Below are 16146 nucleotides of genomic sequence, written 5' to 3'. Positions count from 1 at the left end.
GAGCGGTCCCTCGCCTCGAGCATGCAGTTAAAATCCCCCCCCGAGGACAATGCAGTCACCGACGTCGACGGAGCCAAGAAGAGTGGACACTTCTTCGTGAAGCGCGTTTGCTGCGGGCCTGGCTGAGGGGCGTACACGTTCACGAGATGGAGCGCACGTCCCCAGGCGAACCATGACATGCAGCAAGCGGCCTGTCACAGGCTCCTTGACTCCCAAGATCTCCGGCTGAAAATGTGGGGCCAGCAAGATAGCCACCCCACAAGAAGTGGCAGTGAGGTGGCTCATGCGAACCCCTCCTTGCCATTCCAGGAGCCACGTGGCCTCGTCTCCCGGAACAGTGTGAGTTTCTTGCAGGAAGCACACCACATATTTCCCTCCTGTAGGAGTGAAAAATTATTAAATCTGCGGCGTGCCTCTCTGCCGCCGTTGATGTTGAGGCTGGCTATGGTTATCTTCATGACAAAAGCATAGTGTAACCTCTAACTTAAACTACCGTGGGGGCGGGGGGGGATACCGGAGTAATTTGCTGACCTCCTTCAGCAACCCAGCGAGGAACGCTCTGAGCCGGCGCAACTCAAGGCTTTGTGGTTTTGATAAGGGCCCGCCCGCTGCCATGGTTTCAACGGCGGCGCGGACGGACCTGATGAGCAGCGCCGGCTCGGACCATTTGTCCAGGGCCAGATGGGCTCGGTTGCGGCGACCCTGGCATTGGGCCAAAAAGTGCCGGAATTCCTTTGCAGGAATGAGGGGGGACTCAGCGGCAGGCACAAGGAGATCCACCACCTCACTGGTGACGGACTCCAGATCTTCTCCCGCGCCCTCCACCGAGTCCCCGTCCCCCTCCGGGAGGTTGCTGCCAGCAGCCGGTCCGTTGACCGCACGGGGTACGGCAAATGGCCCGGCTGCACCGTCCGGCCCTTCCTCCGCCCCGATCCCACCCCCAGGATCGTCGGCAGAGGAGTCTCCCCGGGCTCTTTTTGTTGTAAAACCGGGTCGTAAAGCGGTAGTGGAACGGGTCCCCCTCCGCCCCAGGCACCGGGGAACACGGAGAAACCCGGGCGAAGAACCGCTCCAGCTCCTCCAAGTTCCCCGGCTCCAAAGTTAGGGGCGAAGGTTGGGATTCTTCACCCTCCCCGCCACCACCCCCTGCCCAGTGGGTGGATCTTCCTGAAATTCATTAATTTTTAATATTTGATTTTGTTTTTCTGCCAGGTCGAGCAGATCCCAGGGGATGTTGAGTATTGGCTGGGCGGGCTCAGGTTCGGCCTTTTCGGCCTAGCCTGCCTCAGTCCCCGGGACGCTCGACCAGGTGGCGACGCATTCTTTTGCTAGTCCTGTGCCTCCCGCAACAGGCAGATCTTCTTCCCTATCCCCGGGAGGCAGAGGCTGAACAGCCTCGGCTGTCTCACCCTCCCCGGGTCGGACTCCCCCCCGCCTTCGGCACGGTTTGGGAGCGCTGGTGGGGACGCGGGACATGCGGTGGGCACCAACTCCTCTGCGGAGGTACGTTGTTCCTCCTCCGCTTCATTGACTGGGGGAGTGCAGAGGCAGGGAGACCTCCATGTCTGCCGAGGCCCCCGGCTCCACTCCCCCCATTAGTTTGCCTTGCCCGAGCCCGACCGTGGGCGGTAAGCTCTGCGCGGTAGCGGTCAAGTGCTCGGGCACGGGCTCGGGATACCCTGCGCTCGCCAGTGACGGGTTGGCCGAGCGCGGTGATGGGGCTGTCTGGCCCACTGAGGGGACCCGCATAGAGGTGTTTTGTTTTGGCCCGCGCCTTCTTTCTGCCCGGACGCACTCCCTCCCCCCCACCAGAGGCCGCGAAGACAAAGGCCTCCGACGATGCCCGCGCACCTATGGCTCCCGGCACACGGACGCTACTAGGGGGAGGAGTGGCGGCGGCGCCAGCCTTGGCCACTTTGGTTGTTTTAGCGGCCCTGGAGGCGGGACAGTTCTTACGAACGTGCCCCACCTCCCTACAGGCGTGGCACCGCACGCCGTCCAATGTCCAGAAGACGCGGTAGGCAGTCCCCTCGTGGACCACATTAAAAAATCCTTCGGTTGCCTCCTTCCGCGCCAGCCGAACAAAAAGCTGGCGGCGGAAGGAGAACACATGATGGAGGCTGGCCTCCCTGAGGCCAAGCGGTCTGGAGTTGATCCTCGACCTTACCTCCCCCAGTTTATGTAGGTGGGGGAGGAGGAGCCCAGCGGGAACAAAGGGTGGGATGTTTGAAATGTTGACCCTCTGTTGACACCTCTGCGCGGTGGCCTCGAGAGGGTCCACCGGCAGGAAGGTCCTGCACACCGTGAGCCCCTTTTCCAGGGCCAGGGACACCACCCGCTCCGACCCCAGGAAGAACACAGCCTTACCGGACATCTTGGAGGCTGCAACAATGGCCGAGGGGCCGACTACCCCAGCCATTGCCCTCACGCACTCCTCGATGCTCATGTTGGGGTGAGTGTAGCTTTTGACCCATTGCTTTTTTGTAATGAGTTTAAATGGTGGCAGGGCAGCAGGAGGTGCAGGAGGCGCCATGGCTGCAGACACCACGCGCGCATATGTCATTGCTGGCCCTGTCACCGGCGTAGATGGAATTGCCATTATGGGGTCCATTTAAGGGCTACACTCACCCCAAAGTCACAGGCCTGATGGGTCTTAATTGGCCTTAATATTATTATTGAGCAGAGGGAACTCTTAACAAGGCACATCTCTTCCCTACTTGACGATTGGGGAGGGGCCTTTCTCCCTCTGCTCAGTTGTCCTATTATTTTTTAATTGGATAAATTAAGGGAAGAAGGGGTCTCTCAGAGAGAGAGGGGAGAGGCAGAGAGAGAGAGAAAGAGAGAGAGAGGGGGGGGTAGAAAAGAGGGAAGCTGTGAGAGCAGGTCTCCCCTCACAGCATTGGAATGGGTGTTCGCAGGGGTGCACTCCCTGGATGGTAAACACTAGATAAAGTCTTAAATGATGGTCTTCGGGTGCGGGGAGAAGATATCTTCACCCGGGATAGCTGGAACTACCCAGGCACAGTACTCCCAACGATGTTAATTAATGTGGTAACGAGTCTTCACCCAGGTAGTTCCAGCTAACCCAGGCCAGGCAATGGGGGAGGGGTGCTTTAGTGGTGTGTGGGGCCTAGTTGTGGGCAAGAACCCCACTGCGATGTTCCGGCCTTCGAATTAATCTTCTTTCCTCCCCCCAACGATAAAACAAAGTCTTTTTTGGTGTGCACCAATACACCCACCTGTAGATGATGTTGTAAATGAGTCTCCCTCCTTCCGCACGAATGATGTTATTTCAGTTTGTGGATATTATTATTTTCCCCTCTCTCCTACTCTCTGTAGCAGTGGTGTTGAAGTAGTTTTCCTCCTCCTCTCCCTCTGGATGTTTGAATTCAGTAGCCCCTTCCTCCTCTTCCTGGGGTGAACTCAGGTTCCCAGGCCTGCAGGCTGGAGCACTTGCAGCAAGCTCCTCTCTCCATCAGCTCACTGCTCCAAGTGAATAGGCCACGCCTACAACAGCTCTACAATTCTTTTTGTTGTAATCAATTAATCACGTGCCCCCTGCAACAGCTCGACAACTATTTTGTTGCAAAACAAAAACAATTCAATCAAGTGCCCCCTAATTAAAAGGCGGGGGGGGGGGGGGCAAGGAACACTCCAAACACTTTTCAAGTGCCATTTTTTGGGGTTTTTTTGTTTTTTGGGGGGCGTTTTTTTTAAAGATTTTTGGGGTTTTTTTTGGGCACTAAAACCACACATTATACAAGTGCTCCCTGGCTAAAAGGGGAATGGGACACTAAAACCCAACACACTAACCAATTAAACTTTAAAACATATAAAATCAAATTAAAATGTGGTAGCCGGGGGTGATGATGCACTCCTGTCCCTCCGGCGCCCACCTCTCGCGGAAGGCTGTGAGCGTACCGGTGGACACTGCGTGCTCCATCTCCAGGGACACCCTGGCTCAGATGTAACCGCGGAAGAGAGGCAGGCAGTCGGGCTGAATGACCCCCTCGACCGCTCGCTGCCTGGACCGGCTGATGGCCCCCTTGGCCGTTCCCTGGAGCAGTCCTACGAGGAGGCCTTCGGACCTACCTGCTCCCCTCCGCACTGGGTGCCCAAAGATCAGGAGCGTGGGACTGAAGTGCAACCAGAATTTGAGGGGCAGCCCTTTAAATAGTGGAATAGGGGCTGCAACCCCACACATTGCATAAAAACATGGAACACGGACTCCGCCAGACCGCAGAAATTGCAGGCAGCCTGGGAGCCCGTGAATCAACTTAAAAAATTATTGCACGGGACTGCTCCGTGCACCACCCTCCAGGCCAAGTCCCCAATAAATAGTGGGAGGACTCCCACGTAGAATGCACTCCATCGGGGATCCCCGCCTCCTCCGGACGGCAAGATGTTGCGCCATGGCGTCTCCGGACGGCAGACGAGGATGGCAAGGTTGAGAGTGTGCAGGAGCAGCCCGTACAGGAAACCCCTCCGCACAGAGTTGAAAGGCACAGAGTGGATTTCCCCGTGGCGGTTCAAGTTGTGAGGCGCCGGCTCCTGAGGGAGGTTTCGAGGCTTGGCGCCGATGAGGAATTTGGGGGTCAGTTCGGACGGGATCTCCCCACGTGCCTAAGCCTCCTTGACACACCTAATGGAGTCAGGGCACAGCACTGTTTTTAGCGACTCGATGGCATTAGCCGCGCGCCAGATGTCAGCCCAGTTTAGGCGCTGTGCCAGCATGTCTGACGCCATCCAGCCCGTTCCTCCGCCATCGAGCAGGTTCCTGAACCTGACCAAATCGCCCTCTCGTCCGCCTGCCACCTAAAACCGCGGTCGTGGAGGTACGGATTCCTGAGCAGTGGCTCCTGCAGGACAGCCACCACTCCAGACGGTGGAGAGCTGCACTTGGTGGCGACTCTGTTCCAGACCCTGATGAGTTCCTGGTAAAAGACAGGCAGCCCCCGCATGGCGGCCCTGACGCCCCCCCAGGCTCACAAACAGGAGCTGTGTGTCATAATTGAGGCTGTACTGTTGGCGGAAGAGATACGTTGCCAGCGCACGCCACCTAGGAGGGAGCTCGATGTAAAGGTATCTCTGCAGGGTCTGAAGACGGAATGTTGCAATTTGGGTGCCGACGCACACCAACGCCTGACCGCCCTCCTTAAGCGGGAGACTCAAGACCGTGGCAGAGACCCAGTGCTTCCTGTTGTTCCAGAAAAAGTCCAGCAGCTTCTTCTGTATCTTGGCGACAAACACAGGGGGCGGAATCAAAGTGACCAGCCGGTACCACAGCATAGCGGCCACCAGTTGGTTTATGACTAGCGCTCGACCACTGTAGGACAGCACTCGGAGCAGTCCTGTCCAGCGCCCTAGGCGAGCGGCAACCTTGGCCTCCAGCTCTTGCCAGTTCGCCGGCCAGGCTTCCTCGTCGGGGCTAAGGTAGACTCCCAGATAGAGGAGATGGGTCGTGCTCCAGGCAAAAGGCCTGAGCTCCTCTGGCAGGGAGTCCACCCGCCACTGACCCACCAGGAGTCCGGAACATTTCTCCCAGTTGATCCTGGCGAAGGATGCGGCCGAGTAAATCTCCTGGCACTCACGCATCCTCTGAAGGTCAACAGGATCCTCGACCATGAGGATCACGTCATGGGCGTAAGCCGAGAGGACAACCTCCACGCCCGGCCCTTGCAGAGCCAGCCCCGTCAACCTCATCCGCAGGTGGCGCAGGAAAGGCTCCACGCAGACGGCATATAACTGGCCGGACATGGGGCACCCCTGGCGCACCCCTCTCCCAAAGCGAAGGGGCGCCATCAAAGACCCGTTAACCTTAATCAGACACTCCGCGGCAGCATACAGAAGTCGGATCCGGGCAACAAAATGCGTCCTGAACCCGAAAGCGCGCAGAGTTCCCAACAGATATTCGTGATCCACACTGTCAAACACCTTCTCTTGGTCGAGGAATAGGAAGTCGACCGACAGGCCAGCCTCCTGGGAATGATGGATCAGGTCCCGGATCAGATGGATGTTATTGTGAATTGTCCGGCCTGGGACTGTGTTGGACCGGTCGGGGTGGATCATGTGGTGCAGCACGGCGCCAAGGCGAGCAGACATCACACTGGCGAAGATTTTGTAATCCGTGCTGAGGAGAGAGTCGGGCGCCACTTCTTAAGTAAGTGGAGATCGCCATTCCTAGGCAGCAGAATATTGACTACCCTGCGCCTAGAGAGGGGCATCTCCCCGGTCGCCAGACTTTCCCCCAGGACCTGCGCGTAGTCGCCCCCCAAGACGTCCCAGAACGCCCTGTGGAACTCCACGGTAAGCCCATCCAGCCCCGGGGCTTTTCCCCTCGAGAGCTGGTTGAGGGCATTGGTCAGCTCCGCCAGGCTTAGCGGAACGTCCAGATTTTCGGCGCCCTCCAGGCCGACCTTCAGCAGGTCCTCTCACGAAACTCTACGCGCTTCCTCGCTGGACGGCTCCGGAGAGAACAGAGCTCCGTAATAGTCTCGGGCCCTGTTGCTGATGCCCTCTGCATCCGAGAGAAGAGATCCATTGACGGCCAGCAGCGTCAAGAGCTGCTTACGGACCCCCTGTCTTTTTTCCAGCGAGTAGAAGAAGGGGGAGCCGCGGTCCAGGTCCCCGAGGAACTGGATCCGCGACCTCACGAACGCATCTCGGTACCCGACGAGCTGCAGATCCTTCAGCACGGCCTTCTTCATTTCGTGCAGCGTCCGCAGGGCCGGGTCCTCGACGATTTGATCGAGACGGGATTCCAGGTCGAGCACCTCCTTTTCTAGGCGCCCGCTGGCCGCCCGCCTCTTGGTCGACCCCCATGCATACTCTTCACAGAAGACACAGACATGAGCCTTGCCCACGTCCTACAACAACCTCAAGGAGGGGAAGCCCCCCTGCTTCCTTCTCCAGTCGGCCCAGAAGTGACGGAACGAGTCCCAGAACTGCCCGTCCTTCAGCAGCAGGATGTTAAAGTGCCAGTACACGGACCCCGTCCTCGCGCGGAGCGAAGTGAGCTCCGCCCACACCAGGTGGTGGTCCGAGCACGGCGCCGGCTGCATGGAGGCCGCCGGAGCGCAGGAGACGAACGCCTGAGACAGTAAAGGCGGTCGATTCTGGACCATCCTTTTCCAGGCCTCACCCAAGTAAAGACGCTGGAGTCAGGATGGAGATTTCGCCAGACGTCCACCAAATCGAAGGACCCGACCAGGTCCCTCAACTTCTCCATCGCCGTCATGCTCTGCGGGGCACTGGAGCGGTCCCTCGCCTCGAGGATGCAGTTAAAATACCCTCCCCCGAGGACAATGCAGTCGCCGACGTCAACGGAGCCAAGATGAGTGGACACTTCTTCAAAGAAGCACGTTTGCTGCGGGCCGGGCTGAGGGGCGTACACGTTCACGAGATGGAGCGGCACGTCCCCCAGGCGAACCGTGACGTGCAGCAAGCGGCCTGGCATGGGCTCCTCGACCCCCAAGATCTCTGGCTGAAAATGTGGGTCCAGCAAGAAGCGGCAGTGAGGTGGCTCATGCGGACCTCTCCTTGCCATTCCAGGAGCCACGTGGCCTCATCTCCCGGAACGGTGTGGGTTTCTTGCAGGAAGCACACCGCATATTTCCCCTCCCGTAGTAGCGAAAAATTGTTAAATCTATGGCGTGCCTATCTGCCGCTGTTGATGTTGAGGCTGGCTATGGTTATCTTCATGGCAAAAGCATAGTGCAACCTCTAACTTAAACTATTGTGGGGGGGGGGGGAGCGGAGTTGTTTGATGACCTCCACTCCTTAAGGAACCCAACGAGGAACATTCTGAGCCGGCGCAGCTCAAGGCTTTGTGGTTTTGATACGGGCCCGTCCGCGGCCATGGTTTTAGCAGCGGCGCAGACGGACCTGATGACCAGCGCCGGCTCGGACCAGTTGTCTAGGGCCAGATGGGCTCGGCTGCTGCGACCCTGGCATTGGGCCAAAAAGTCCTGGAGTTCCTTTGCAGGAATGAGGGGGGACCCAGCGGCAGGCATGAGGAGATCCACCACCTCACTGGTGATGGACTCCAGATCATTTCCCGCGCCCTCCACCGAGTCCCCGTCCCCCCTTCGGCAGGTCGCCGCCAGCAACCGGTCCGTCGACCGCACGAGATACGGCAAACCGCCCGGCCGCTCCATCCGGCCCTACCTCTGCCCTGATCCCACCCCCAGGATCGTCGGCAGGGAGTCCCCCCTGGGCTCTTTTTGTTGTGAAGCCGGGTCAGGAAGCGGCAGCGGAAGGGGTTCCCCCTCTGCCTCAGGCACCGGGGGACATGGAGAAACCGGGGCGAAGAACCGCTCCAGGTCCTCCAAGTCCCCGGCTCCAAAGTTAGGGATGTAAATTGGGATTCCTCACCCTCCCCACCACCACCTCCCGCCCAGCAGGTGGATATTCATGAAATTCATTTGTTTTTAATATTTCATTTTGTTTTTCTGCCAGGTCGAGCAGATCCTGGGGGATGTTGGTTATTGGCTGGATGGGCTCAGGTTCGGCCTTTTCGGCCTCGCCCGCCTCAGTCCCCGGGACACTCGACCCGGCGGCGATACATTCTTTTGGTGGCCCCGCGCCCCCCACAACAGGCAGATCTTCTTCCCTATCCCCGGGAGGCAGAGGCTGGGCAGCCTTAGTTGTCTCACCCTCCCCGGGGACAGATTCCCCCCATGTTCGGCGCGGTTTGGGAGCGCTGATGGGGAACGCGGGATACGCGACAGGCACCAACTCCTTTTTTGACTGGAGGGGCGCGGAGGCAGGGAAACCTCCATGTCCGCCGAGGCCCCCGGCTCCGCTCCCCCCTTTGGTTTATCTTGCCCGCGGCCGACCCCAACCGCGGGTGGTAAGCTCTCCGCGATAGCAGTCAAGGGCTCGGGCATGGGCTCGGGATACCTCGCGCTCGCCGGTGAAAGGGATGGGCATGGCGCGGTAATGGAGCTGTCTGGCCCACTGAGGGGACCCGCCTCGAGGTGTTTAGCTTTACGCCGCGCCTTCTTTCCATCCGGACGCACTCCCTCAGCCCCGCTGGAGGCCGAGAAGAGAAAGGCCTCCGACGATGCCCGTGCACCTACGGCTCCTGGCACGCGGACCGTACTAGGGGGAGGAGTGGCGGCGGCGCCAGCCTTCGCCGCTCTGGCTGTTTTTGCGGCCTTGGACATGGGGCAGTTCTCGCGAACGTGCCCCACCTCCCTACAGGCGTGGCAAAAGACGCGGTAGGCAGTCCCCTCGTGGACCACGTAGAAGGCTCCCTCCGTTGTCTCCTCCCGTGCCAGCCGAACAAAAAGCTGGCGGCAGAAGGAGAACACATGATGGAGGCTGGCCTCCCTGAGGCCGAGCGGTATATGGGGTTGATCCCTGACCTTACCTCCCCCAGTCGATGTAGGTGGGGGAGGACGAGCTCAGCGGGAACAAAGGGCGGGACATTCAAAATGATGCACGGTGGCCTTGAGGGGGTCCACCGGCGGGAAGATCCTGCCCACTGTGAGCCCCTTTTCAAGGGCCAGGGACACCCACCCCAGGAAGAACACAGCCTAACATGACATCTTGGAGGCTGCGACAATGGCCGAGGGGCCGACTACCACAGCCATTGCCCTCACGCAATCCTCGATGCTCATTTTGGGGTGAGTGTAGCCCATGTTTTTTTGTTATCAACTTGAAAGGTGGCAGGGCAGCACGAGGCGCCATGGCTGCGGACACCATGTGCGCTTATGTCATTGCTGGCCCTGCCACGGGCGTAATTGGGGTCGCCATTATGGGGTCGCCATTATAGGGTCCCTTTAAGGGCTACACTCACCTCAAAGTCACAGACCTTCTAGGTTTTAATAGCCTCGTTAATATTGAGCAGAAGGAGCTCTTAAAGAGGCACACCTCTCCCCTACTTGACAATTGGGGAGGGGCCTTTCTCCCTCTGCTCAGTTGTCTTATTATTAAATAATTAAATTAATTAAAGAGGAGAATAGAGCCTCTCAGAGAGAGAGGGGAGAGACAGAGAGAGAGAGAGAGAGAGTGCGAGGGGGGGGAGGGTGGGAAAGAGGGAAGCTGTGAGAGCAGGCCTCCCCTCACAGTGTTGGGTGGGTGTTCGCAGGGCCGCACTCCCCGGATGGTAAACACTCGACAAAGTCTTAGTAGATGGTCTTCGGGTGGGGGGAGAAGATGTCTTCACCCGGAATAGCTGAAACTACCCAGGCACAGTACTCCCGACAATGTTAATTAGGGTGTTAACGATTCTTCACCCAGGTGGCTCCAGCTAACCCGGGCCAGGCAATGGGGGAGGGGTGCTTTAGTGGTGTGTGTGGCCTAGTTGTGGGCAAGGGCCCCTCACATACTTCCACACACACACACACCCCGCGATGTTGCGGCCTTCAAATTAATCTTCTTTCCTCCCCCCACCGATAAAACAAAGTCTTTTTGGGGAGTGCACCAATACACCCACCTGTAGATGATGTTGTAAACGGGTCTCCCTCCTTCCTCAATGGATGATGTTATTTCACGTTGTGGATGTTATTATTTTCCCCTCTCTCCCACTCTCTGTAGCAGTGGTGCTGAAGCAGTTTCTGCTTTCCTCCTCTCCCTCAAGGTATTTAATTCAGTAGCCCCTTCCTCCTCTTCCTGGGTACACACAGGTTTCCAGGCCAGCAACAGGAGCACTTGCAGAGAGCTCGTTCCCTCACTGCTCACAGCTCCAAGTGAATAGGCCACGCCTCCAACAGTTCTACAACTCTTTTTGTTGTAATCAATTAATCACGTGCCCCCTGCAACAGCTCTACAACTATGTTGGGTTGAAGACCAAATAAACAATTAAATCAAGTGCCCCCTGATTAAAAGTGGGGGGGGGGAACACTCTAAACAGTTTTCAAGCGTCCTTTTTTTTTGTGGGGTTTTGTGGGGTTTTTTGGGCATTAAAACCACAAATTATGCAAGTGCCCCCTGCCTAAAAGGGAGGGGACACTAAAACCCGGCACAATAAACCAATTAAACGTTAAAACACATAAAATCAAATTAAAATTTGGTTGCCGGGGGAGATGATGCACTCCAGCCCCTCTGTAGCCCACCTGTCGCAGAAGGCCGCGAGCGTACCGGTGGACACCGTGTGCTCCATCTCCAGGGACACCCTGGCTCGGATGTAAGCGTGGAAGAGAGGCAGGCAGCCAGGCTGAACGACCCCCTCGACCGCCCGCTGCCTGGACCGGCTGATGGCCCCCTTGACCGTGCCCAGGAGCAGTCCTATGAGGAGGCCCTCGAACCTACCCTTCGCACAGGGTGCCCAAAGATCAGGAGTGTGGGACTGAAGTGCAACCAGAATTTGAGGAGCAGCCCCTTTAAATAATGGAACGGGGGCTGCACCCTCATACATTCCATAAAAACATGGAACACGGACTCCTCCAGACCGCAGAAATTGCAGGCGGCCTGGGAGCCCGTGAACTGCCTTAAAACTTTATTGCACAGGACTGCTCCGTGCACCAACCTCCAGGCCAAGTCCCCAATAAACAGTGGGAGGACTCCCGCCGAGAGTGCACTCCATCGGGGACCCCCGCCTCCTCCAGACGGCAAAATTACAAGATATAATGCACCTATCCTTATAATTATTGTTAGCAACACCATAGCAACTTCACTAATACATATGGTGCATGGGTACATTCTTTTTACATTTCCGATGTCACAATTACAGATGCAAAGACATATTTGGAGGGAAAAAAACAAATTTTAATGCATGGTACTTTTGATATAGCGCTTGAAATTAATGAGCATTTTCCAGTCTCCACAGTTTTCTCAGCAAACAACAACTCAACTCGATTGACTGAAAGCTGTAGTACATATGCAAAGCAATCTTTGAGAAAAAAGAAAAAGGAAGCCAATTTCATGCTGAGGGCTCCTGACCTGGAGTTCCTTCATGAAACAGCCTTTAAAAACTGATTGGCTTGAAGTCAGTGGTCCAAATATCCCACGTCACCTCTAACCCTACTTCAGTAAGCACCAAACAGTTCACTCTTTGTGAGCATATCTCGAACAAAAGTCCTTTTAGCAGCTATTTTGTTTCCTCATGCCAGAAATAAAATTAACATAAGTTTTGAGATTTTTTTTGGTTCTTACTAAAAACAATCCTGTCCCAATCTTTTAATATTGAAAAAAACTTTTTCCCTCAAAGGCCTCACTTCTGTCCAAGAAACTTGCCGTCTAACCTCCTCCCACAGCTAGGATTGTTTAGCTGGAAGTTTGATTTTCATATTTTTCAGGCTTCCACATGTACAATCTGAGAGTCCTTTGCTCTCTGTCTTCTGTTGTGTCATACATATGTGACTTTTGAGCCTTTGCACACTTTGGAAGCACTTGCTAATACTCAGCTATTTCTGGAAAATCTTGTAGAAAGGAATGGTAGCCAACTTCTATCTTTACTTTGGTGCTAGTTCATCTCCAACCTTGATTAAAATAATGGTGAACAAGTAAGTGATGTAACATTACAAATACAATTACATCTCCATTTCTTCATATTTATTCTCAGCAATTTCTATTGCAGCCTGAATGGGGAAGAAAAATACAATGGCAGAATATTATCTGAATGGTGGCAGATTAGGAAAAGTGGGGTGCAACGAGACCTGGGTGTCATGGTTCATCAGTCATTGAAAGTTGGCATGCAGGTACAACAAGTGGTGAAGAAGGCAAATGGTATGTTGGTCTTCATAGCTAGGGGATTTGAGTATAGGAGCAGGGAGGTCTTACTGCAGTTGTACAGGGCCTTGGTGAGGCCTCACCTGGAACATTGTGTTCAGTTTTAGTCTCCAAATCTGAGGAAGGACGTTGTTGTTATTGAGGGAGTGCAACGAAGGTTCACCAGACTGATTCCTGGGATGGCAGGACTGACATGAGGAGAGACTGGATCGTCTGGGCCTGTATTCACTGGAGTTTAGAAGGATGAGAGGGGATCTCATTGAAACATATAAGATTCTGACGGGACTGGACAGGTTAGATGCAGGAAGAATGTTCCCGATGTTGGGGAAGTCCAGAACTAGGGACACAGTCTAAGGATAAGGGGTAAGCCATTTAGGACTGAGATGAGGAGAAACTTCTTCACTCAGAGAGTTGTTAACCTGTGGAATTCTCTACCGCAGAGAGTTGTTGATGCTAGTTCATTGGATATATTCAAGAGGGAGTTAAATATGACCCTTACGGCTAAAGGGATCAAGGGGTATGGAGAGAAAGCAGGAAAGGGGTACTGAGGTGAATGATCAGCCATGATCTTATTGAATGGTGGTGCAGGCTCGAAGGGCCGAATGGTCTACTCCTGCACCTATTTTCTAAGTTTCTATGTTTCTATGAGGATGGCAAGGTGGAGAATGTGCAGGAGCAGCCCGTACAGGAAACCCCTCCGCGCAGAACTGAAGGGCACGGAGGGGATATCCTTGAGGTGGCTCAAGTTGTGAGGCGCCGGCTCCCGAGGGAGGTTTCGGGGCTTGGCACCGATGAGGAATTTCGTCCGGAGCCTCCTCGACACACCTAACTGAGTCAGGGCCCAGCGCTGTTTTAGCGACTCGATGGCATTGGCCGCGCGCCGGACGTCGGCCCAGTTTAGGCACCGTGCCAGCTCATCTGGCGCCATCCAGCCCGCTCCTCCGCCATCGACCAGGTCCCTGACCCTGGTCACCTCGCCAGCCACAGCCCTCTTGTCCGCCTGCCACCTAAAACCGTGGTTGTGGAGGTACGGATTCCTGAGTAGTGACTCCTGCAGGACAGCCGCTACTCCAGACGGTGGAGAGCTGCGCTTGATGGTGACTCTGTTCCAGACTCTGATGAGTTCCTGGTAAAAGACAGGCAGCCCCCGCATGGCGGTCCTGATGCCCCCCAGGCTCACAAACAGGAGCTGAGCGTCGTAATTGAGGCTGTACTGCTGGCAGAAGAAATACGTTGCCAGGGCACGCCACCTAGGAGGGGGCTCGACGTAGAGGTATCTCTGCAGGGTCTGAAGATGGAAAGTCGCAAGCTGGGTGCTGACGCACACCAACGCCTGACCGCCCTCCCTAAGCGGGAGACTCAAGACCGCGGCAGAGACCCAATGCTTTCTGTTGTTCCAGAAGAAGTCCACCAGCTTCTTCTGTACCTTAGTGACAAATGCAGGGGGAGGGGTCAAAGTGCCCAGCCGGTACCACAGCATAGCGGCCACCAGCTGGTTTATGACTAGCGCTCGACCTCTGTAGGACAGCACTCGGAGCAGTCCTGTCCAGCGCCCTAGGCGAGCGGCGACCTTGGCCTCCAGCTCTTGCCAGTTCACCGGCAAGGCTTCCTCGTCGGGGCTCACGTAGTCTCCCAGATAGAGGAGATGGGTCGTGCTCCAGGCAAAAGGCCTCCGGCAGGAAGTCCACCCGCCACTGACACACCAGGAGTCCAGAACATTTCTACCAGTTGATCCTGGCAGAGGATGCAGCTGATTAAATCTCCTGGCACTCAGGCATCCTCCGCAGGTCAACGGGATCCTCGACTGTGTGGAGCACGTCATTGGTGTAAGCTGAGAGGACGACCTCCACGCCCGACCCTTGCAGAGCCAGTCCCGTCAACCTCGTCCGCAGGAGGCGCATGAAAGGCTCCACGCAGATGGCGTATCACTGGCCGGACATGGGGCATCCCTGGCGCACCCCTCTCCCAAAGCGAAGGGGCGCCATCATAGACCCGTTAACCTTAATCAGACACTCCGCGGTGACGTACAAAAGTCGGATCCGGGCGACGAAATGCGTTCTGAACCCGAAAGCGTGCAGAGTTCCCGACAGATATTCATGATCCATCCTGTCGTACGCCTTCTCTTGGTCTAGGGATAGGAAGGCGACTGACAGACCAGCCGCGCGTAGTCACCCCCCAAGACGTCCCAGAACGCCCTGTGGAACTCCACGGTCAGTCTGTTCAGCCCCGGGGCTTTTCTCCTCGAGAGCTGGTCGAGGGCAGCGGTCAGCTCCGCCAATCTTAGCGGCGCATCCAGATCTTCGGCGCCCTCTGGGCCGACCTTCGGCAGGTCCTCCCACAAAACTCTACTATCCCTATCCCTATCCCTGCTCAGTGGAGAAAACACTCCATTGTACCGATTCATGTCATATAAACTAACTGGAACGCTTCTTCTGTGCTGCCACTACTGTTACACACCCAAAGAGGGTCTTATGCTCTAGTGTAATGTGATCTCATTGTGTGCAAAATGCGCCGGTAGCTGCATGTCTCTCCTCCGCTGCTGCTGCTGTAAGTCAGTTATAGTGAAGTGCTTTTATAGCGGATTCCCCTGTCTCGCACCAAATCCCACTCACCCATCAACCCCTGTGCTCGCTGATGTCCATTGGCTCCCGGTCTGGCATCGCCTCGATTTTTAAATTCTCGTCCTTATTTTCAAATCCCTCCATGACCTCGCCCCTCCCTATCTCTGTAATCTCCTCCAGCCCCACAACCCCACCGAGATCTCTGCACTCCTCCAATTCGGGCCTCTTGAGCACCCCGATTTTCATCCCTCCACCATTGGCGGCCGTGCCTTCAGCTGCCTGGGCCCTAGGCTCCGGAATTCCCTCCCTAAACCTCTCCGCCTCTCTACCTTTCTTTCCTTCTTTAAGACGCTCCTTAAAACCTAGCTCTGTGACCGGTCACCTCTTCTAATATCTCCTTGTCATCATCATAGGCAGTCCCTCGAAATCGACTTCTTCCACTCTAAAAGTGAGTTCTCAGATGACTGAACAGTCCAATACGGGAATTACAGTCTCTTCACAGGTGGGACAGACAGTGGTTGAAGGAAAGGGTGGGTGGGGAGTCTGGTTTGCTGCACGCTCCTTCCGCTGCCTGCGCTTGTTTTCTGCATGCTCTCGGCGACGAGACTCGAGATGCTCAGCACCCTCCCGGATGCCCTTCCTCCACAGGATGGTCTTTGACCAGGGACTCCCAGATGTTGGTTGGGATGTTGCACTTTTATCAAGGAGGCTTTGAGGATGTCCTTGAAACGTTTCCTCTGCCCAGCTGGGGCTCGCTTGCCGTGTAGGAGTTCCGAGTAAAGCGCTTGCCTTGGGAATCTTGTGTCGGGCATGCGGACAATGTGGCCTGCCCAATGGAGCTGGTCGAGTGTGGTCAATGCTTCGATGCTGGGGATGTTGGCCTGATCGAGAACATTGACGTTGGTGTGTC

This window comes from Pristiophorus japonicus, chromosome 3 (assembly GCF_044704955.1).
Source record: "Pristiophorus japonicus isolate sPriJap1 chromosome 3, sPriJap1.hap1, whole genome shotgun sequence".
NCBI classification, from domain to species: Eukaryota; Metazoa; Chordata; class Chondrichthyes; family Pristiophoridae; genus Pristiophorus; species Pristiophorus japonicus.
Note: the sequence above shows the minus strand (reverse complement) of the source record.